At 43.0% G+C, this 23,297-nt stretch overlaps 1 protein-coding gene across 1 annotated transcript in view; it reads right to left on the bottom strand.

Annotated features, from left to right (window-relative positions):
- The window catches only part of LOC142487058 (enoyl-CoA hydratase EchA19-like), a 126,649-nt gene that overhangs the window by 60,263 nt on the left and 43,089 nt on the right, over positions 1–23,297 (bottom strand). The window lies entirely within an intron of this gene.

Here is a 23,297-nt window from a genome sequence, read left to right on the forward strand (position 1 = left end):
CCCCAAAAAGTCGGAACAGGGCCCTAAAAAACAGGACTCTCCAGGCTAAACCGGGACATCTCGTTACCCTACGCCTGTTATTTACAGTGTTTTAGACAATGCCCCAAATTAAATTGATTTTAAAAACATTAATCTGTTCACCTGCTCAGTTTATCTTTTAAATTATCTCCTGTGTAAAGGCACCATTTAATAAATATGGTTCAAACTATTACCGGTAACTGCACCTCAGATCGTCATTTCACATTGACCAGGTCTCCTCAGCAGGCCAAATCCAACCCGTGAAGGGACACTGAGTGGCCTCACACTGTCTGTTCCTGCTAATGATGGTTGCTCTGGCAGCTAAGTGCAGGCTTTCACACTCCAACTCATTTTGAAGGTAATGTATGTGTATGACACAGAAATGCTTGCAAAATGTAAGTATAATCATTTTTTTTAAATGTATCTTAAATTTACACTACCATAGTTGAAGTGTACTAACATAGACCATATACTGTTGGTAGTATGGTAGTTACCTGCATGTAATATCAATGCGAGGCTTGTAACAGACGGATATGGCAACTCTGTGACTAAAAAACAAACAAACCAAAAAGTCTGAAGCCTATTGCAGATATAGGATTAAAACTTTTAAGATATCCTCAGGCCAAACCATCTTGAGATCTTCTAATGTCACAGTGAGGATAACATTTATGACATATAAGGTGACCAGATGTCCCGTTTTTTTTTAAAGCAGCAGTCCAAGCTGCCGGTTTTAAATAGTTTTATTTATTCTAACCCCCCCCCCCCTTTAATATGTGCACCAATACAATGATAAGTAATTAGCTAACTTGCCGATCAATCCGTTCACTTGTGATCGATCGGCGAAGAATCTGCTCGGGGGTTCACTAAATGGCTGTCAGTGCAGCAGAAGAAGACCAAAGCTGCAAAGTTCTGTGGGGAAGATCATGTGACCAGGCAGTCACTAGATACAACTAGTGCACTGCTAGAGAGAGGACAGGGCTCAAAAGGGGTATGCCAGAGTCTGTTTCAGAAGAGGAAGGGGATGTGATTTGTAAATGGTTGCTGTAGAAACAAAAAATGCTTGTTACATTATAATATATTAAAAATGTCATTCAGAGTTGTTTTTTGTAAATGCTTCAAGTATTTTCTCATAGTACAGAACTGATTTATTTAAAAACACACACATGTGGGATATTGCTAGGTCTGCAGCTTTAAGGGACTGTCCCGAGAATCTCTCTAATGTCCCGGTTTTCCCGGAGCCGTAGCATGGGCTGTGCAGCGCAATATCTCCTCTGGCCATTAGGTGGTGCGGTGCTGCTCACGCAGATTTTTTCTCTGGCTGCAGTGTGTAGGTGTGTAGGTAAGTGTATGTGGCTAACAGTGTGTGTAAAGTGTCTATTGGTAAGAGTGTGTATGTGGGTAACCATATGTATGTATGTGGGTAAGTGTGTGTGTATGTGGGTAAGAGTGGGTAAGAGTATGTGTGTGTATATGTGGGTAATAGTTGTGTGTGTGGGTAACAGTGTGTGCGTTTGTGGGTAAGAGTGTGCGCGCGTGTGTGGGTAAGAGTGTGCGCGCGTGTGTGGGTAAGAGTGTGTGCATGTGTGTGGGTAAGAATGTGTGCATGTGTGTGGGTAAGAGTTTGTGTGCGTAAGAGTGTGTGCGCGTATGTGAGGGTAAGAGTGTGTGCGTGGGCAAAAGTGTGTGTGTGCGTGTGCGTGTGTAAGTGTGTGTGTGGGTGTAAAAGTGTGTGTGTGGGTGTAAAAGTGTGTGTGTGGGTGTAAAAGTGTGTGTGTGGGTGTAAAAGTGTGTGTGTGGGTGTAAAAGTGTGTGTGTGGGTGTGTGTGTGTGTGTGTGTGTGTGTGTGTGTGTGTGTGTGTGTGTGTGTGTGTGTGTGTGTGTGTGTGTGTGTGTGTGTGTGTGTGTGTGTGTGTGTGTGTAAGAGTGTGTGTGGGGGTGTAAAAGTGTGTGTGTGTGTGTGTGTGTAGGTAAGAGTGTGTGTGTAGGTAAAAGTGTGTGTGTGAGTGTGTGTGTGTCCCTGTTTTACTTTTGGAAATCTGGTCACCCTAATGACATTTCCTTTTTAGATCTATCTGCAATGTGTCATAATGATTTCAATTTATGAAGCCCATGTCATCTGTATCGCCAATCTCAGTTCCCCTGTATCTAATAATGTGTCTTCCCAGCATTAAATCTGTCTATCTCTCAGATAAGATGGCATAATCATAGCTGTATCCAAATCTTCTATAAGGTAATGTGCTGAAGGTATTGAGAAACATGGGTTTATTCCAATATTCGGCCCTGATAAATGTTCTAATAAACAATCAAAATATTGGTGAAAAACATGTTCACTTTCCTCTATCTTGACCTCGTTGTTCCCTGGCAGAAGCTCTTTTTAAAAAAAAGTAAATGGTGGCTTCTGCAGACTATCACTTCTTTGGATTTATTTATATAATAAATGCGTTGCAAAGAAGGGTGACAAGGTACCAATGCACACAAAAAGAACATAGTTTTTATTGCAATTTAATATGGGCTGATGAATTTGGACCTCTATAAAATAAGCTCAAACATCCATATTTCAAGCACCGTATAATCAAAGCGTGCCATAGTCAATACAGGCATACTCCGCATTAACGTACGCAATGGGACCTGAGCATGTATGTAAAGCAAAAATGTACTTAAAGTGAAGCACTACCTTTTTCCCACTTAGCGATGCATGTACTGTACTGCAAACGTCATATACGTGCATAACTGATGTAAATAACACATTTGTAACATGCTCTATAGTCTCCTCGCTCGCGCACAGCTTCGGTACAGGTATGGAGCCGGTATTGCTGTTCAGGACGTGCTGACAGGCGCATGCGTGAGCTGCCGTTTGCCTATTGGGCGATATGCACTTACTCGCGAGTGTACTTAAAGTGAGTGTCCTTAAACCGGGGTATGCCTGTATTGCACTACCAGTTAAAATTTCTAGTCACCTAAAAGTTCTGAAAATCGAAAATCCTGCGTTGCTTCAATTTACTAGGACTGACTAATGCCACTATCAGTCCTTATCTAAGTAAATATTTAAATAGCAATAGTGCTTGAGGATTGTGTAGGCTACCTAAATAAAACCAGCACACAAATAGTGAAAACATTTACACCTGTTAAAATGTCTTAACATGTTCCTGTGGTTTTCAAAAACAGTTTGCGAAGCTCCCTGGTATAAATATATAAACCAGTGCTTTGAGGACAAAACACCCCATTTCAGGCACTATTTTTCGCGTGCGATGTCACAAAAATGGAAAACATGTAAATGTGCTTAGAAACTGAATCATTTTTGCAGATTCCCTATAGAAGTGGAATGGCTAAAGATGATTTCATCAGTGATGTAATGACATTTGCACTCATAATACTGTAAACTCTTTTAAGCAGGTCTTTTACACAGTAAGAGCCCTAATATCACAGATTTCTTTCCACAGATACGGAATGTAGGAAACGTTTAAAAAAAAAAAAAAACACAAGATCCTCAGAAATGTTTCAAGTGAATAGTTTCCTAACTCCAAGTTCTGACATCCTGGTCATGTAACAAAAGGAGTAAGTCTTATTTTCTTAGGAAATACGGGGGGGAAAAAGGAGCCTGTATCTGTGTGGACTAAAGTGACGGGGAACACGGAAACTTACACCTGGCCCCTGCGCCTAAACGTCAAAAGGACTGCTGGGATTAGTGTATTTTGGATAGAATTACACTGTGTGACGGCAAATCCATTTTCAAACAACCTTGGCTCACATTTGAATTTTTTTTTTTTTTTTTTAAGGAATGTGCAGAAAGTGAAGACTGACCCCTGCCCTTCAGGCATCGCTACTTCCAAGGACTCAGGAGCAGGATTAATCACTTTAGTGCGTGCAAAATATATCCCACTCCACAAAACTGAGACACATGGCATCCGATTAAAGATGTGCAAACTGTTGGCAAAAGTCTGCAAAATGTGCCGTTCTGAGCTAAAACAATGAAATGAAAAAAAGATGACCGAAACATTGGAAAAAAAAATGAATACATATATGGTGGGTTTTTTTGTTAAATTTGAAAGATATATATATATATATCCCTGTGGGATCGAAACGTTGGAGTTATGTGCTGTATTTAATTCATTCATTTTCATTCACCTGAGTGCTGTCTCCTTTTTGCTGCTATGCGGTAATGTATACTTTTATATATTTATATATTTATTTTTTGTTTTTTTGCATAGCCGGTATAACCAACCCCACTGAGGAGACCCATTAAGGTCGAAACAATCTGCCTGTGGGTGGGTTTGCTGGCTATGCATCTTAACCCTGGCTGTGCTCAAAGCTGTGACCATGCAGCAAGCTTAAGCCAATAGGGAACCATATTTATGGTTTTGAAGCAAAAGGTGGTGTGTGCTCATTTGCATGTCATTTCCAAGAATCCCTTGCTGCAGTGGAAGTGCTGTGTGATAATGGTGAAAGGCAGGGTTGCAGACCTGTCTAAGACGTGCAAATGAGCAAACAGTAATATTTCCATTTGCTATATGCTTTGCTGTGTAGGTTTTTTGTATTGTATTGTATGTCTTTATTGATATAGCGCCATTAATGTACATAGCGCTTCACAGTAGTAATACATGTGGTAATCAAATAAATAACAGATCATGGGAATAAGTGCTCTAGACATAAAAGTAACATTAAGGAAGAGGAGTCCCTGCCCCGAGAAGCTTACAGTCTAATTGGTAGGTAGGGAGAACGTACAGAGACAGTAGGAGGGAGATCTGGTAAGTGTGTCTGCAGGGGGCCAAGCTTTATGTATCATGTGTTCAGAATATCCACAGTGCTATTCATATGCTTCTTTAAGCAAATGTGTCTTAAGATGGGTCTTAAAGGTGGATAGAGAGGGTGCTAGTCGGGTACTGAGGGGAAGGGCATTCCAGAGGTGTGGGGCAGTCAGTGAAAAGGGTTTAAGGCGGGAGAGGGCTTTAGATACAAAGGGGGTAGAAAGAAGACATCCTTGAGAAGAACGCTAGAATCTGGATGATGCATAACGAGAAATTAGGGCTGAGATGTAAGGAGGGGCAGAAGAGTGTAAAGCTTTAAAAGTGAGGAGAAGAATGGAGTGTGAGATGCGGGATTTGATCGGAAGCTAGGAGAGGGATTTCATGAGGGGAGATGCTGAGACAGATCTAGGAAAGAGTAGAGAGATTCTGGCAGCAGCGTTTAGGATAGATTGTAGGGGAGACAGCAGGAAGGCCGGACAGCAGGAGGTTACAGTAAACAAGACGGGAGAGAATCAGGGCCTGAGTCAGAGTTTTAGCAGTTGAGCAACAGAGGAAAGGGCGTATCTTTGTTATATTGCGGAGGAAAAAGCGACAGGTTTTAGATACCTTTTGAATGTGAGGGGCGAATGTGAGAGAGGAGTCGAGTGTGACCACTAGGCAGCGTGCTTGGGCTACTGGGTGAATGATCGTAGTTCCAACAGTAATGTGGAAGGAGGTAGTAGGGCCAGGTTTGGGAGGAAGTATGACGAGCTCTGTTTTAGCCATGTTAAGTTTAAGGCGGCAGAGGGCCATCCAGGATGATATAGCAGAGAGACATTCAGAAACTTTGGTTTGTACAGCAGGTGTAAGGTCGGGTGTTGAAAAGTATATTTGTGTGTCGTCAGCATAGAGGTGATAATTAATTCCAAAAGATGTTATTAGGTCACCTAGAGAGAGTGTGTACAGAGAAAAGAGAAGAGGTCCCAGGACAGAGCCCTGGGGTACCCCCACAGAGCGATCAATAGAGGAGGAGGAGGTGTTAGCAGAAGAGACACTGAAAGTACGATGGGAGAGGTAGGATGAGATCCAGGATAGAGCTTTGTTCCGAATACCAAGAGTATGGAGAATGTGAAGGAGAAGAGGGTGGTCCACGGTGTCAAATGCTGCAGAGAGGTCGAGTAATATGCGCAGAGTATAATGACCTCTGTTTTTGGCAGCATGGAGGTCATCAGTTATTTTAGTGAGGGCTGTTTCCGTGGAGTAAGCAGTGCGGAAACCAGATTGTAGAGGGTCAAGGAGAGAATAGGTGTTGAGAAAATGGAGCAAGCGAGAGAATACAAGACGTTCAATGAGTTTAGAGGCAAAAGGCAGGAGGGAGACAGGTCGATAGTTAGAAAGACAGGTAGGGTCAAGTTTGCTGTTTTTGCTTAATGGTATAACTGTTGCATGTTTGAAGGAGGATGGAAGTGTTCCAGAGCAGAGGGAGGAGTTAAAAATGTGTGTGAGCATAGGGATTATAGTAGGACAAAGAGGTTTTAGGAGATGGAGGGAATGGGGTCAAGAGAGCAAGTGGTAGAGGGAGAAGAGGCGATCAACAGCGACACATCCTCCTCTGAGACGGTGGAAAAAGAGTCAAGGAAGGCAGGAGGCGAGTTAGGAAGAGGTGTAGGATGGGAGGAAGAAACAGGGGGATGTTCTGACGTATGGATTTCACCTTTTCCTTAAAATAGTCAGCAAAGTCCTGAGCGGAGATGGAGAAAGGAGAGGCAGCTGAGGGTGGTTTGAGTAGAGTATCAAAGACAGAGAACAGTCGGCGTGGGTTAGACTTGTGCATGTTGATTAGTGGAGAAAAGTAGGCTTGTTTAGCTAGCGAGAGGGCAGAGTTGAAACAGGATAGCATAAATTTGTAGTGAAGGAAGTCTGCGAGAGTATGAGATTTCCTCCAGAGGCGTTCAGAGGAACGAGTGGAGGAACGTAGCATGCGTGTGTGGAATTTAGCTAGGGTTAGAAGGGCGAGAGCGGCAGAGAGAAGGCGGGGCATGTAGATCAAGAGAGGAGGACAAGACAGAGTTGTAGTTCCTGACAAGGTTGTCAGGGTCTGTAGCAGAGCTGAGAGAGGTGAGGGAGGAGCGTAAAGTGGACTCAAAGTCAGGTAAGTGAATAGAGCGCAGGTTTCTGCTGAACCGGGGGGTAGATGGATGTGGAGAAGGGGAGAAGCGAGATAGAGAGAATGAGATGAGGTGATGGTCAGAGAGAGGAAAAGGGGAAATGGAGAAATCGGAGAGAGAGAAGTTTTTAGTGAAAACCAGGTCTTATTAGTGGCCATCCTTGTGGGTGCTGGCTGCAGTCCACTGTTGAAGGCCAAAAGAAGAGGTTAGAGAGAGAAAGCGGGAAGCCCAAGGGAGAGAGGGGTCATCAATGTGGCAATTGAAGTCCCCAAGGAGAAGAACAGGGGAGTCTGAGGAGAGAAAGAAAGAGAGTCAGGATTCAAAGTGAGAGAGAAAGGCAGAAGGGGGATGAGTAGAGGTAGGTGGGCGATAGATGACCGCCACATGAACAGGGAGAGGAGAGAAGATCTGGACAGTGTGAGCCTCAAAGGAGGGAAAAGCAAGAGATGGAGGAATAGGAAGGGTTCGGTAACGGCAGAGAGAGGAGAGCAGGAGCCCCACGCCTCCACCCCTGCCATCAGTGCGCGGAGTGTGGGAGAAGGTAAGGCCACCATAGGAGAGGGCAGCTTCCAGAGCAGAGTCAGACTGAGTGAGCCAGGTCTCAGTTATAGCAAATAGGAGCAGAGAGTGAGAGAGAGAAAAGTCATGTACAGAGAGGAACTTGTTAGAAAGGGAGCGAGCATTCCAAAGGGCACAGGAGAAAGGGAGAGAGGAGGGAAGGTGGCAGGGGATGGGTATGAGGTTGGAGGGGTTGACACCAGAAGGAGTAGAGGTTGCAATTGGCACGCGAGGACGAGTGCATGTAGGAATAATGCAGGGACCAGGATTGGGAGAGATATCCCCAGAAGCAAGGAGGAGAAGCATGGATAGAAAGAGGATGTGTGAGGATGATTTGTAGGGGTGTTTTTTAGTGCAGGGGATATAGCTGTGTGGTGTCAGAGGTCGCAGGTAAGAAAGGAGTTCATGTGAACAGAGAAGTGATGAAGGAAGGAGAGATGGAGATATATGAATAGAGTTAGAGACATAATGAGGCTGGTAAAAAGAAGTGCATAATTTGAGAAGAAGTGAAGTCACAGCAAATATAAATGGTAAAGGCAGCATCACAGCAGTAATGATGCAGTCTGGTATTGATGATATCCTCCTTTCCAGCGTAGTTCAAGTGCAGGAATCAGGGCCAAATGGGGGTGTCCACTTTCTCACTTCTTTTGAACTTCCTTTTAAACTTCAGTTGTTCAGTAGTCCTGCCACTTATAATGGGCCACTTAGACATGGGCTGCAGGCAGCATAAGGCTGTTCTATCTGGGTTTATATGGACCTAAAAAGTCACCTGACAGTTTAGTTCTGTCTGCTTAATTAGCACATCTGAGGCACATTCAAACAGATGGTTTTCTACACAGGGTGTTCCCTGCCTAGGTGTCAACACTTAATTCAATTAAGAGTGGAAGGAGACAGGATTCAGATATGGGATATTACCTAAGATTGTTTCAGTTGCATATACTAACATACTGTAACGCCTGTATGCCCGCAGACCTGGCCAGTCCCCAGTACTGAGGTGGGTAAGGATATAACATTCACCCACAGCAGTGAGGGCGTGCCCGGAGTGTGGTAATGCGTTGCCGGGCCTGGTAAGAAAGGGTTAACGTATACTTGCAGAGTCCGGGGTGACAGAGATCGGATAGTAATGTCCGTGTGCCAGAGTTCAAGGATTGGAGAGGGCAGCGTAGTGATGTCCGTAAGCCAATGTTCAAGGGTTGGAGAAAGCAGCATAGTGAAGTCCGTAAGCCAAGGTTCAAGGGCAGGAGAAAGCAGAGTAGTCAAATCCAAAGCAGTACAAGTTCAAGCCAGGGGAATCCAAACAGAAGCAGGGACAGGAACCAGCGCTGAAACAGACAAGGGAGCTTGGCATAGACACTGCACACACAGGAGTCACAGGAAAGCTGTGCAGAGCAATGAGTAAGTGGACAGAGTGGGGTTATAAAGGAAGGAGAACCAATAGGAAAGAGAGGAGGAGCAGAGGGTTGAGTGAGAGTTTGCAGGGATAGGTCAGAGAGAGCAGGGGAGGAGACAGGGGAATAATTAAGAGATATGGCTTGTAAGCCACGGGGGGCGGAGCTGGAGCTTAGGGACGGCAGATAACTGGAGCGTCTGCGCGCGCCCTCTGTAAGGGTACTATGCACGTGCACCACGCGTGTCACAGATCGTGAGGGACGCAGCACCGTGAGGTGCTTGGCAATGAGGGAGAGAGGGATGGAGAAGCGGAGGAACAAGGTAATGTGGAGGCTAGGGGAATAGAGACACGCCGGAGGCCGCAGGTGCCGCGGAGGGGAGTGACAGCGAATGCGCGCACACACCGCGAAGAACACCACGTGAGCCGAATGCGCGTCAGGGCACGCCAACCGCGCCGCAGAGGAACGGCCTCGAGGAAAGGAAGGGGGAGAGTGAGTACGCAAGGAAGAGAGAGGGCTAGAGGCAGTGGAAATAGAGGTGACGGAGACACGCTGGGAAGCGCGAGTCCCCCGATCCGTCACACATACACACAGCAAAGAGTTTTTGTCACTTTTTTTACCCACTATAACTTAACTAAGAATATATATATATATATATATATATATATATATATATATATATATATATATAGTAAACAACAACAGATGGCACTCACAAAAAGATAAAAGATAGGTGCTTATCCCATAGGTATTGAATAGGTAACAGAGTTCCTTACCAGGCAGACCAGGAGATCCAGGACCACGCAGCAAGAAAAGAGACAGCACTCATGGTAAAGTCCAAAACGATGTATTTAAAAGGCACAATCAACCGATGTTTCGGTCCTAGCAACAGGACCTTTCTCAAGGGAGTGCTCATGAGCACTTCCTTGGGAAAGGTCCTGTTGTTAGGACCGAAACGTCGGTTGATTGTGCCTTTTAAATACATCGTTTTGGACTTTACCATGAGTGCTGTCTCTTTTCTTGCTGCGTGGTCCTGGATCTCCTGGTCTGCCTGGTAAGGAACTCTGATAGATATAGATATATAATCTATATATATACATATATACTCCCGGAAGAAGCCCGCAGTGGCGAAACGGCCGTCGGAGTTGTCAGACGGGGTTGCAGTCGTGGAGCTGGAGCTGTTTTTCTGTCTCTCACAAAGAGTCTGATCAGGATACCTATGGCGGCTATTTAGCTGGTGCAACACTGTTTAAGCAACCCTGATGATTTGAGCAGAGGCGCAGGATATCATATGGTGATATGAACTTTGTCTATATTTCTGGACTATTTCTTCACCCTGACCGCCCATTACGATTCACTGCTCTGCATCTTGATACTATTTCACCACATTGGGAGTAGGATTCCTTCCATTGCATGCATTCCATACCCTGCTTTCCCCATGTTTTTCCACTCACGCACATTGTATTCCAGCATACATGGGGTTTAGTTTAGTTTTGACTCTTATGAGATGACTGACTGTTCTTGCATATATATATATTTTTGGATTGGTTAACTTACCTTTGGGTACTAGTTTCTTTGCACTTCCCATTAGGGGGGTATATGTATGTATATTGCACACCATACTCCATGTGCAGATAGATTACTCTCAGGTTTATTTTACCTTCCTTGTTTGGCTTGATGTGTGTGTATTCTATTGTGGGATAGTCTCATGCTGGGCTTATTCCCAATTCGGTTTTTAGTGTGATATTCATTAGGGTGTCATTCGCTCATTATCTGTGTTACCTTACCCTCCCAGTGGTTTTCCTTTGAGGACCGGCCGGTCATGACTCTAGGTGGGATCTGATGATCTCCACTTTGAGTGTTAGGATCCCCCTCCCCTTACTCCTTTCCAACTAGGATCCCTTTGGTTTTAGGGTTAACTCACACACATTGCCATTTCAATACAAGCTCCTGACTGTGTTTTCTCCGTCTGTTATGTTATTTTAATTGTATGTTTTGTTCACTTGGTTTTCTTTGTTGTCTTAGTCCTTGATTATGAAATACGTTTGATATTATTTTTCATGATCAGAGTGCTTTTGTTTGGGATTTCTTGTGTTTATATATATATATATATATATATATATATATATATGTAGAGGTATCAGTACCGTGTTAGCCGAGCTTCAATAATCAAAAAATAAATAGATGATACCGTTCTGTGGCTAACGAAATGCTTTTATTTGTGCGAGCTTTCGAGATACACTGATCTCTTCTTCCGGCGATGTTACAATAAATGAAGCAAGGATAACTTAAAAACAGTGTCTCTTGGAATGTTATCTGTGCTTGTCCTTCCCCCGGTGTGGATGTGTTTTATGGCTAGAGGTGTCAAAGGGTAACTGAAAGCAAGTGAAGAAAGAGTGTATCAGTGTGAATAAAAATGAATGGAGAGCCCACAGTATAAACAGTGCTCTACACAAGGTGTGTGTGGAGTGAGAGGGATATAAATGGTGTGGGTGGGTGTGGAAATGTGAAAGTTTGTAGCACAACTAAAAGTGTGTGTGGATACTATGTGGTCCCTATTGGTGTATATGGATGGAAAAATAAGGAGTATTAGTATGTGTGAGAGACAGCTGTGTGTGCATACATACAGCACAGTATGTACAGACATGGCCTTTAGCGCTCATGGGAAGAGAGTTCGCTAGTGTCAGTAATGACTCATAAAATTTCGATCTCTGTTTAGGCCACTGCTAAGTGTCCCGAACAGTTGCATAAATTTGTATTCATGCAACCGTCTCTCTTTCGGGGTTTTAAGATTACCTTTGAGTTTTGCCATACTCAAAGGTAATCTTAAAACCCCGAAAGAGAGACGGTTGCATGAATACAAATTTATGCAACTGTTCGGGACACTTAGCAGTGGCCTAAACAGAGATCGAAATTTTATGAGTCATTACTGACACTAGCGAACTCTCTTCCCATGAGCGCTAAAGGCCATGTCTGTACATACTGTGCTATATGTATGCACACACAGCTGTCTCTCACACATACTAATACTCCTTATTTTTCCATCCATATACACCAATAGGGACCACATAGTATCCACACACACTTTTAGTTGTGCTACAAACTCTCACATTTCCACACCCACCCACACCATTTATATCCCTCTCACTCCACACACACCTTGTGTAGAGCACTGTTTATACTGTGGGCTCTCCATTCATTTTTATTCACACTGATACACATACACACTCTTTCTTCACTTGCTTTCAGTTACCCTTTGACACCTCTAGCCATAAAACACATCCACACCGGGGGAAGGACAAGCACAGATAACATTCCAAGAGACACTGTTTTTAAGTTATCCTTGCTTCATTCATTGTAACATCGCCGGAAGAAGAGATCAGTGTATCTCGAAAGCTCGCACAAATAAAAGCATTTCGTTAGCCACAGAACGGTATCATCTATTTATTTTTTGATTATATATATATATATATATATATATATATATATATATACATATACCGTATTTCCTCAATTGTAAGACGCCATCGATTGTAAGACGCACCATCGATTTTGCCCTTATAATCCAGGAAAATTACTTTTTCACTCCCCATGTTTCAGGTGATGTCCCATGAAGCGGGCAGCAGCGGCAGGAGAGGTACCACGTCTGCAGATGGTTGAAGATGGACAGCGGACGGGAGTGCGGTAGCAGGGCAGGTCCCAAGTCTGCAGGTGAATGAAGATAAGAATACAGCGGGTGTTCAGCAGCGGCAGGAGAGCTGAGCAGGAGCAGAGCAGCATAGGAGAACGACTTGGGAGGTGCACATTGTAACCGGAAGTCAGACAACAGCCAACTTCCGGTGTTACAGTGTGCACCTCCCAAGCCGTTCCGCTCCTGCTTAACTCTCCTGCTATTATGATCTCCTGCCACCGCCACCGCACGCCCACGGTCTTCTTATCTTCATTCACCTGCAGACTTGGGACCTGTCCTGCCACCGCCGCCGCACTCCATCTGCAGACGTGGGACCTCTGCTACTGCCTGCTTCATCTTCCGCTGACATGGGACCTCTCCTGAAACATGTTAAGTGAAAAGAGGGGGTTAGTACTGTAGGCACTTTTTAATTTTTTTAATACATCGATTCTAAGATGCACCCCGATTTCAGACATGTGAAAATCGGAAAAAACGTGCGTCTTAGAATCGAGGAAATAGGGTATATCTTAACTAAGAGTGGTGAAACCTGTCATAAGCTTCATTTTGCAAAGCCAGTATAACCAACCCCACACTGATGAGACCCATTAAGGTCAAAACGGCTGTCTGTGGGTGGGTTTACTGGCTATGCATCTAAACCCAGGCTGTGCTCAAAAGCTGTGAAATACAGCAAGCATAAGCTTAAAGGGGACCATGTTATATGGCTTTGAAGCAAAAGGTGGCACTGTGTGCTCATTTGCATGTAATTTCCCAGAATTTCTTGCTGCAGTGGAAGCACTGTGTGCTGGGTGATAATGGTGAAAGGCAGGGTTGCAGACCTGTCTAAGAGATGCAAATGAGCATACAGTAATATTTCCATTTGATATATATATATGGCTTCTCCATTTTGGCTTTATTTTTGTTAAATAAACCATGACACCGTGTAATATGTCATGTGTTGTTGTTCATCTGAGGTTGTATTTACCTAATTTTAAGACCTGCTAAGGATTGTTATTATGTTCTGATATGTAAAACCATAGAATTCAAAGAGGGTGTACTTTCTTTTTCACACAACTGTATATGGGGGAAAATAGGGGGGAGGGGATAATATGTGTATATATGGGGGGTCATTTGGTATGTGTGTGTGTGTGTGTGTGTGTGTGTGTGTGTGTATATGGGGGTTGGAGGGATAATTTGGTGTATGTATGGGGTGTGGAGGGTTACTTTGGTGTATGCACGGGGCGTGGGGAGAGCACGGTGAGAAGGGAGCATTGAAAATGGTGCATATATATTTTTAAATTGTGTGTGTTTCCAAGTGGGGCCCAGCTCATATTTGCACTGGGGCCCACAATTGACTAGTTCTGCCCCTATTGCATAGCACACTGTGTTTCCACTGCAGCAAAGGATTCAGGGTAATGACATGCAAATAGGCACTCACAGTGTGTCACTTTTTGTTTCACATCCATTTTATCATGTCCCCCTATAGGCTTATGCCTGCCGCATTATACAGCTTTTTCAGCACAGCCTGGGTTAAAACTGGCACTGATGCCAATAGCGCAAATTAGGGCGAACTACCTTGACGCAACATGTTTAAATGTACCTAATGGTCAATTTGATGGTAACAGACCATTTTTAGGGCTACCTATATATCAACCTATGTGTCAGTGTACACTAGCAGTAGAAATTTTGCAGACATTGACCTGTCCAACAGGAAATGGAATAAATACAGGCCCACGTATACACAAACAGAAGTGTTTGGTAATGTTGCATGCGGTAAATGTTTGTTAACCTCCCACACTGTAAGTGGTTTTGCTGCTGAATCGCAACTGTCTGTAGCGAGGGCATCTGTTTGTCTGTGTTTATTAGACTTCATACAACCACAGGAACGTGCATCGTTTAACTCCACAATGTTCTGCAGGTGAAGATATTGCATACACCTTTCACTCATTATTTAACGTGAAAGAAACAAAGGAACGCAGAGAGCCCCAAAAGGTATAAATAATGGTAGGCAGTATAAACAGTCTGGTATACCAATACCACCCACCGTCCGTCTCGAGTGGAAAGTCGTGCATTGGGACACCCGCACCCTTCTTCCAATCAGAACAGGAAAGCAGCGCTCCCTCAGGCCAGTGTGGTATCCGATGCCTGGAGGGCGCTTGCGCACTGTGTTCTTCGTACGTGTAGCGTCAGACTGGAGAAATCAGCGCTCTTGCAGTCCCTGTGGTAGCAGCGGCAGGAATAAGGCCGAACTTATAGTCCCAGGGACGTCAAAACAAATGTATTGAATCCGTCCCACGCTCTTATAGTAGCGACGGCTTGGTCGCGATCGCTGGAAGTCAATTACATTTGACTTTTTCACACAACTGTATATGGGGGAAAATTTGTACTGTATTTTACTGTATAATGTATTTCAATGGGCAAAAGCGCTTGTATCCATATTTAGCTACAACGGCACTTGCCTATTCCCTGGTGGGGGGAGTGGGGTGTTTTTTGGGGTTAGAGGGGGTGGGTGAAGGAGGTAGTTGCCCCAGGGTGGGTGGTTAGGCCTCACAGGTGGCTAGTGGGAGGGGTCAACCCCTTCATTAACAGGTAGTAACCACTAAGGTAATGAAGGGATTAACTGCACCCACCCTGGCCGGTAAGGTAATCAAGCTGCTTTTATTTTAATGACATACTGTAGTATTGAAGCAGGGGATGTTTGGAGCCCATACCGGGGCCTGTAACTTGGGAAGCAGGGAGTCCCCGTGGCTGAAATTAATGCGGTTCAGCTCAGCAGATCCCTGCCTCAATACTATGTTATTAAAATAAAATAAAAGCCGCGTGATTACCTGTTGGACGCACGCAGGGAGAGTGACTGATTCTGTACTCTCACTGCGTCTCTTCCAAACTGATGCGGCCGGTAGGATTAACACAGCGGGAGTCCCATTCAGAAGCAGAGACCCCTGCTCTGTTTATCCTGATGGGCCATTAGTCTGGTCGTGGGGATTCCGCGAGCAGGGAGTTGTCAGGCAGCTGCCATCTGCGGTTTCCTGGCCGACAAACCATCTGACTGCGTCTGTATTTAATTATTTTTAAATGCGCGGACATTCATTTAAAGAACATCTGGTAAAGAGTAAGGTCTACACTGCCACCTGGTGGCTGGGGGTGGATTTACAGGTGCATTCAAACCAATGATAGACGCATACCAGAAAGTGAGACCGTGGGGCCAATTTATTAAACTCCAATACTGTCAAAGTAAAATCAAGCACAATTGACGTGCTAAAAACCTGACCTTTGTATTTATTAGGAATTATTTATGCATAAATGTTGTACAGTTTAACACATATGCATGCTCTTTTTGTCCGATTTGCTACAATATCAGCAGGAAACTGACATAAATCTCGCCTACACCCATTGTATACTATAAAGCAGGCGTGGGCAAAATACGGCCTGCGGGCCACATCCGGCTCGCCATTGTGTCTAGTAATAGGAAAAATGATAGCATGTTCAATCCAAGAAAGGGTCCATTTTAAATGCCTCCTTCACGGGTATTTGTGTGAGAGTTGGGCAGCCACAGCAGCGAGACCTACATCCATCTCGTCACATTTGATATGACCACTGACCGTGCCGGAATTAGACAGTACGCCGATCCGGGCATGCAACATTTTTGTCTGCCCTCTTGCAGTGTTGCGGCGTCATCGTCACGTAACGATGCGTTGCCATAACAACGTGATGCCACATGATGCCCTGTTGTCATGGAAACGAGCCGCTACGTGATGTTGGAACGCTGACAAAAAAAGTGCAAAATTCCTGCCTTTTTGTCGCGCACATGCGCTCCGACCCCATCTTTAAATGTCTGAGTTCTGCGCTGCCTCGTCAATGTTGAGGGACATTTAAAGATGGCGCGTCGGAGCAGCAGCAAGGGACATTGACTGATTACCTGGGACATTGACGAGGGCGCTTGGTTACCTGGGACATTGACGAAGCGGAGGCGCGGGACAGGTCCTGCGCGCCCTGTCCCAAGCCGCCGCTGTGTCAATGTCCCGCATGGCCGAGCACCCTTGTCAAATGTCCCTGGCTGCCGCTTCCGGTGCCGCTTCGAGTCCAGTAGGCGCGTGCCACTCCGATGTGCCATCTGTAAATGCCCTTCGACATTAATCAGGCTGTGCAGGACTCAGACATTTAAAGATGGCACCGGGGTTGGAGCACGCAGCACCCCTTTTCGATTGGCACCCCGGGCAAGTGTCCATCCCTTAATCAGGCACTGACCGCCCCGAGACCTGACACAAGCCATGGCATCTGATAGTGTGGGAGACTGTGATCTAATAATTAGGTCACTTTGTTGCTCAGATGTCTCTCCACGTCACTGTTATTTTGATGAGAAGCACATCATCCTCCTCTGTACTTCCCACAGAAGGGGACGTTACTGTGATTTACTATGTTTTCTACTCAAATTAATTTTTTAGCCACCAATTTGCAAATTCGGTATTGTTAAAAGGTGATTCTGACACGGAGGTGTGTTCACAGAGTAGAAATCTTTTATTATGAGCACAGCATCAATACAAGCAAATAGACAATTTTATTCTGTGTGTGCACTGCAGAATAAAGCAATCATGAATATTCTTCCCTGGTCAAGACAAAGTCTCTAGCAAGGTCGTTGGCAATGATAAGCTCAATAGAATGTATGCAGCTGTTCTTTGAATGGAAATTGTTCCCCCTGCCATTGTATCCTTGGAACATTAACTGATCCCTTGCAGGTTTACACTGGCCAAGTCTCAAACAAAACAGTCATTCTCCTTACCCAGAATCCTCTTACGGTAACATCCAGGGGTTTCAGGTCCAACGAGTGGTAACTCTCAATGTATTACTTCCTGGTAAAACATTTTATAAATAAATAAATAAAAAACAGGTATTTATATCATCCACAACCCGAGCATGTCAATTCGTAAAATATTTTATCAAAGAAGAAGAAAGTGGACACTGAATGCCGAATATTCAACAAAGAATGGACTTTTACTTTATTTTACCAGTGTGGGCGGAAAAGTTGTGTGCTTAATTTGCAAAGAAAGTGGGGCAAAAAAAGCTGATGTGATGGTTATTCCAATGCAAAAAGAGCAAAGCATTTTCACAAAACAATTTGCATCCCAGGATGGTGGTATTACAAGTGTGAGTTACGTGACTGCACACAAAATCGCCAATGACATTCTCTGGAGGAGAATCTGTAAAGGAATGTATGGTTGACTCCTCCTCTATTTTATGTCCAGACAAGTAAAGCAGGTTCGAGAAAATTATCTTGTCAAGGCGAACTATTGTGAGACATGTCGAGGATATCTCCGAAGTCCTGGATCTGCAGCTAAAAATTAAAGTAAGTAATTTTGAATACTTTTCACTGGCACTCGATGTGGGTTGTGATGTCACAAGACACAGCCGAGTTAATCATTTTAATTCGAGGCATCACCAAAAATGTTTCGCTCACAAAACTGGCATCAATGCAATCAACAGAAGATAGGACAACTGGAGAAGAGTTATTGGAGGCAGTTAGTAAGTGTATCTTAAAATTAGGCGTGGGGTGGAAAAAATTGCTGAGTGTGAGCACCGATAGAAGCGCAAATCTGCTAGGTAAAAATGTTGGGTTGCTAAAAAAAAATTTCAAGACCAAATAAGTAAACAAATTCTGAACAGAAAATTGGTTTCCTACACTGCATGATCCACCATGACGTCCTCTGTAACAGTGTTCTAAATCTAAGCAATGTTGTGCACACAGTTGAAATAGTGGTCAGCTACATTTGTCCAAGAGGATTAAACCACAAGCAATTTGTAACCCTACTTGAGGAATTTGAATCCGAACACACGGGTCTTCTGTATCACGCAAGTGTTAGATGGCGCAGTTTGGGAAAGCTCCTGAAACGAGTGTGAGAACTGAGAGCAGAGATTGGTTCCTTTTTGGACATGAAACAAAAAGATTTCGATCTCTCACGGCTGAATCATTTGCCGTTGCTATCGTGTTCCACGTGAATTAACTGAATTCAAAACTGCAAGGGAAGGGGTCCTTTGCAAATGATTTGTATTGCAGCGTCAAGGCATTTATGATGAAATTACTTTACTCATCAGATATGAAACAAGCAGCTCGCCCACTTTACAACTTTGCAGCACGGTCTTGGTCTGTGACCAAAACATTAAAAAGTATTCTTCGTCACTACTTGACTTGCATGCCGAACTCTTACCGGTTCCAGAATTTAAAATTGATCGAAAATGACCTGTCATTGGTCTTCTGTAATTTCTCATTTGATGTTGATAAAGCCTCATTCGACCTCCAACTCAAGCTAATTGACCTGCAGTGTGATCGATTGCTTTCGGCGCTTTCCAGTTTTTATGCCGCTCTTAATGATGATACATTTCCAAAACTAAAGGCTCATGCCCAAAGGATGCTTGTGCTGTTTGGATCAACAATCATATGTTTGCAGACATTTTCTGTGATGAAATTGAATAAATCAAAACTTAAATCGGCGATGACCACTTTGAAGTAGTACTCGGCCTTGCAACAACGGAGACGACGCCTGGCTTCAATTGTCTGTGTGTTCAATGATTTGTATTTTTTTTAACCTAATTTTCAATTAATGTCAATGTAAGAAATCCAGATCAGTGATATAATTATATTGTAATATCTATTAATCTGTTATGAAGACAAAATAGTCAAAGTATACATTATATTATCTTTAAGAATATCATAACTTATTTGGAACGTCACCTTCATTTTGTACTATTTTTATATGTGAGTATTTATCTTCAAAATAAACGTTTCTTTTTATGTGATGTGACCAGAATTGCTGAGGTTTATTATGCTGGGTTAATCGAAGATAGATAAATAAGGACATTTTACAGTCAACTATATCTGCTTTATTTCCTGCATGCACAAGTGCAAGACTTTTGAGGTATTATTAAGCCTTTCTATCTACATTAAGTGTGTGGCCCACTAGGCTTACCAAAGCTTGTGAAGTGGCCCGCTACCCAAAATCATTGTTCACCCCTGCTGTGGAGGGTTGTAAGGCATTGGTTTTCTAGCTACTGTGGCATACAAATGGTTAACCCATCCCACCTTTACCCCACAGGGGATTACTTACTCCTACAGGACTCTACCTCTACCCCCCCCCCTCACTACCCCCAACCCAAAACACCTACCTCCCCTCTATCTAATCAATCTATCAATCTATCTATTCTATCCATATATTCTATTCTATCCATCTATCTATTCTATCCAACTATCTATTCTATCCATCTATCTATTCTATCCATCTATCTATTCTATCCATCTATCTATTCTATCCATCTATCTATTCTATCCATCTATCTAGTCTATCCAACTATCTATTCTATCCATCTATTCTATCCATCTATTCTATCCATCTATCTATTCTATCCATCTATTCTATCCATCTATCTATTCTATCCATCTATCTATTCATCTATTCTATCTATTCATCTATTCTATTCTATCCATCTATTCTATTCTATCCATCTATCTATTCTATCCATCTATCTATTCTATCCATCTATTCTATTCTATCCATCTATTCTATTCTATCCATCTATTCTATTCTATCCATCTATTCTATTCTATCCATCTATCTATTCTATCCATCTATCTATTCTATCCATCTATCTATCCTATCCATCTATCTATTATATCCATCTATCCATCTATCCATCTAGTCTATTCATCTAGTCTATCCATCTATCTATTCATCTATTCTATCTATTCATCTATTCTATCTATTCATCTATTTTATTCTATCCATCTATTCTATCCATCTATCTATTCTATCCATCTATCTTTTCTATCCATTTATTCTATCCATCTATCTATTCTATCCATCTATTCTATCCATCTATTCTATTCTATCCATTCTATTCTATCCATCTATCTATTCTATCCATCTATCTATTCTATCCATCTATCTATTCTATCCATCTATCCATCTAGTCTATTCATCTAGTCTATCCATCTATCTATTCATCTATTCTATCTATTCATCTATTCTATCTATTCATCTATTTTATTCTATCCATCTATTCTATCCATCTATCTATTCTATCCATCTATCTTTTCTATCCATTTATTATATCCATCTATCTATTCTATCCATCTATTCTATCCATCTATTCTATTCTATCCATTCTATTCTATCCAGCTATCTATTCTATCCATCTATCTATTCTATCCATCTATCTATTCTATCCATCTATCTATTCTATCCATCTATCTATTCTATCCATCTATTCTATCCATCTATCTATTCTATCCATCTATCTATTCTATCCATCTATCTATTCTATCCATCTATTCTATTCTATCCATCTATTCTATTCTATCCATCTATCTATTCTATCCATCTATCTATTCTATCCATCTATCTATTCTATCCATCTATCTATTCTATCCACCTATCTATTCTATCCATCTATCTATCCTATCCATCTATCTATTCTATCCATCTATCCATCCATCCATCTATACACACACACACAGAACCTAAAACTTTTCTGTATTAAATAAAAGGTTAATTAACCCCTTTAGTACCAGTAATGCTTCTAAGTCCCTCTTATAGAGAGCCTAGTTCGGTTCATTGAATCCGATGGGATAAATGATAACAAAAGTGCCCTTACTCCATCCATGTTTAGGTCTATAAGAGGCGTCAGGCTCCACAACCATACAGGAGCTAATCCATTTGAAAAGAAAATGAACCCCAAATATTAATCCAAATGATATAAATATAAAAGCCTTAAAAAATGAAAATCCTCCCCCAACCTCCTCAAAAAAATGCAATAAAAACCATGCCGGCAAAAATCCTTCCTGATGCCTCAATATGGTCCTAATCTAGGGCTGGAAGGCCTGCTACAATTTTGCAGCATCCAGTCCAACGATGAACTAACCTCAATGTCAATTGAAGCTCTCAACTCCTCCGTTGCTTGAAGATCTCTGTAGTATACATATTCTTCTTTATCTTCTATTTTCATAATGGATGCCCATACTCCCATCCTCCCTCCGATGACGGAGGTGCATGAGAGGGTGTGGCCCTTATATAGGGCCCGTCGTTATGGCATATCACGTATAAAGAGGTCACGCAATAAAGCAACCAATCAGATTGCTTGCTTTACCATATGTTTGCGCCCCCCAGTTCGCTGATGACGTCAGATGTTCTTTTTTCCCCACATTACAACATCGACACATAGTTCCAGCCCATATAAGGAATCGATTATATAACGTGGGAAAATAATTTTATGTTTGAAATGTAAACAATTTAATATATTTGACGTATTTAAATTGTCATATTTCCCGTATTTCATGTGTGTTCACAGTTATCTCCCCACATTGAGAATAGGTAATCTAGGGGTGCGCAAACTTTTCCGTCTGAGCCCCCCTACCAGCTCTCACCCCCTGCTCAATCCCCCCCGCCCTTACCTGTTCACCGGCATCTTATGACGTCACAATGTCATGTGACACCCCCCCACCCCCAGAAAATCTTGCGCCCCCCAGTTTGCTCCCCCCTGGGTTAATCTACATAATATACTGTATACCCTGTATCATAAATCTTCTCGCTTCTCCTCCCTAGCAAAAGCCCTATTTCGCTTACATCCTGAGGGTGGTGAGATTTCCAGACGTGCTGGACTTGCAGCTTAATTAATAGCTTAATTAATAGCCTGCAAATATTTTATTTTGCGAGTTTGCGTACAAAATATGCAGATCACACAGAACTGAATAGCCGGGGGGGGGGGGGGGGGGGAGAAAGCTGCTACAGTTCATAAATGCAATAAGGGCTTAATGAATATAATGACATGCAAATCTGTGCACAAACGGCCATTTTCCAAGAAAATGGATTTATTGGAGTTTAATAAATAGGCCCTTTGTCTCTATAGACTCTAGCTTCAGTATAATTGGGATGAAGCCAACACAAGCCGAGTGCTCTGTTCTAGGTCTTTTTAATGCAGTGTTCTAGAACCCATCTTGGTGACGGAGAACAATTTACTTTTGCAAGTTTTGCCCCCTTTTATTGGACCAACATGTAAATACTATAAAACATTTTTGTCCCAGATACTTTTGTAATCTGTACACATTACAGATTGTTAGCAAGGTCTATGTCCCACCGTACCTGGTAGAGTCGTTATTCTTAACTTTTGTATGGGAAATTATGCAGAAAGATACAGAATTTGCTACTCCCATTAGACACCTCATTCACCATTCTGAATAGAGGCCTTAGAATTTGTATCATGTAACTCCTATTTACACTCCCTAAGGCCTCGGCTATAGTGGAACGCGCTCGCTTTCGCGCTCCTCGTGGCAGCGTATGCTCACCTGCAGCAGGAGAGTTTTCCTGTCCTGCAGGCAGAGGCGACAGTGAGGCGTGTCATGACGTCATGGAGCTTGTTCGCCCTCATTGGGCGAACTGCTCACGTGACCCAGCCGTTGCGTGGGAAATACAAACTTTTTTGTAGCGCGAGGCGCCGGTCTGCCCGTTGTGCATGTACATGCTCTAGCGCGCGCACTATACGTTAATGCATTGGCTTCCTAGTGTTTGTTTTCGGTGCGAGCTACATAGCTCGAGCCATCTCCTGCACTATGGACGCTGCTTTAACCACAAAGCTGACATATGTGGCACAACTGAGCCAAAGTAGTGACAATAAGATTACATTGTTCCAAAATGTATCGGGTTGTACATATCAACTCAAGACATTTTCACACATATCACAACATCTATGATGAATGCATGTGAATACAGTACTTTCCATAGAAATGGAA

This window comes from Ascaphus truei, chromosome 2 (assembly GCF_040206685.1).
Source record: "Ascaphus truei isolate aAscTru1 chromosome 2, aAscTru1.hap1, whole genome shotgun sequence".
Taxonomy (NCBI): domain Eukaryota; kingdom Metazoa; phylum Chordata; class Amphibia; order Anura; family Ascaphidae; genus Ascaphus; species Ascaphus truei.